The sequence below is a fragment of the Solanum tuberosum genome, unplaced genomic scaffold, assembly GCF_000226075.1.
Source record: "Solanum tuberosum cultivar DM 1-3 516 R44 unplaced genomic scaffold, SolTub_3.0 scf00665, whole genome shotgun sequence".
NCBI classification, from domain to species: Eukaryota; Viridiplantae; Streptophyta; class Magnoliopsida; order Solanales; family Solanaceae; genus Solanum; species Solanum tuberosum.
This window is the reverse complement of record NW_006239579.1, coordinates 203,859-205,437: the sequence shown is the minus strand read 5'-3', so window position 1 is coordinate 205,437 and position 1,579 is coordinate 203,859. Positions and strand designations below refer to the sequence as shown.

General features: G+C 36.0%; 1 long non-coding RNA gene across 1 annotated transcript in view; it reads right to left on the bottom strand.

The window, feature by feature from the left end:
* Positions 1-1,257: 1,257 nt before the first annotated feature.
* Positions 1,258-1,579, bottom strand: part of LOC107058818 (uncharacterized) — a 9,748-nt gene continuing 9,426 nt past the window's right edge. The window contains exon 2 of the long non-coding RNA XR_001472356.1: positions 1,258-1,420. This is a non-coding gene — a long non-coding RNA (uncharacterized lncRNA). The remainder of the gene's footprint in view (positions 1,421-1,579) is intronic.

The following is a 1,579-nucleotide window of genomic DNA, read 5'->3' as shown; positions in this document are numbered from 1 at the left end:
AAAAGGGTCAACAATATTCTTACAATAACCAATACTTATATTTTTCAATTACACTAGCAATGTAATGACCCTCTTGGTGATTTCTGTGTTTTGCCTTTTGTGTGTCGTTTAGAGCATTCCTGTAGCGACCCAAGTCATTTATGACTTGCTGGGAGACAGTTCGGTCACCTGGTCGTTCGTTTGGTCTTGGTGCGAGTTTTTGTGTTTTGGAGCTTATGAACCTTGAACGATCATTTTCGATCAAAAGTTCAAGAAGATGACATCGAAATTCATTTCTGACGATTCCATCAACTCCGAAAGGGTCATTTTAGGCTAGTAGCATGGTCGGCATGACTCCCGAGGTTTTCTGAGTGAGTCGGTGCGATTAGGCGTTTTAACTTTATATAAGTTTAAGCCTAAGTTTGACTTTGGTCAACATTCTGAGTAAATGCGCTCGGATGAGAATTTCGTCAGTGCGGTTAGCTCCGGAATATCAAGTTTGGTCTAGATGGACCTTTCTTTTGTGTCTCAAGATTTTCGATATTTTTCTGAGCTCTTTTGTGGTTTTTGACTTAAAATGGCATTTGCTTGTGGGACCCACTTTTTATCAACATGACCTCGTATGTAAATTTTGATTGTTCCATTGAGTCCGGAATATCGAATTTGGTATGATTGCATATCTTGTTTGCGTGCACGGGGTTCCGAACGAGTTCGGAGCACCCCGTCGGAGGTTTTAATTTTGGGAAAAAATTGCAGAAAATCTGCTATATAATCAGATATATCAGCAATATTTCCCAAACATAAAACCCTCATAACTCTCTCATTTCAAGTCCAAATTCAGTGATTCAAAAGTTCATTTTGTGGGGGTTTTCGCAAGGAGCGTGTTGGTGAGCTCGGAAACTGATTTGGGGTCTCCGTTTGAGGTAAATTTCGTAAAATACCTGCTGCCACGACCCCTTTTTGTGAGCTTGATTTTGGAAGTTTTGAAAGTTGTTTTCTCAACCATTTTAGGTCCGATTTCAGTGATTCTTGAGGCTATCTTGAGTGGTTTTTCGAGGAGAATGTCGTGGTATTGTCGAAATTCACTATAGACCTCCTGTTTCTGGTAAATTTACTGATTTAGCTGCTGTCCCAATTCTAGTTCTTGAGAAAATTTGGGTTTAAAGAGCAATTGTATAACTAATGGTGCATAAAGAGCAATTGTATAACTTGACATATAGACATAGTAATTTTAGATTCGTACAATTAGTTTAAAATGTTTATATATGACATGAAAACTCAAACATAAAATCTCACAACTGTTAATTATTTACAAAAAAGAAGAAGTCTAAAATATGAAGAAGAAAATGGAAGATCTAAATATTCAATAAAATAAAGTGTATCACAACTCTTAATTATTTACAAAAAAGGAGTCCTGCTCGTTTACCATTACTTGTCCAACCTATATGAAGAAGAAAATGGATGATAATCTTTTATGTACACAAATTGTCATGTAAAAAGATGGAACTTTTTTTTACATTTTTTTGGATAGGGGGCGTGGTAAAAAAATTTTAATGGAAAAAATTTAAAATTTTGTTGATATTTTTTTGGGATGGGGTGT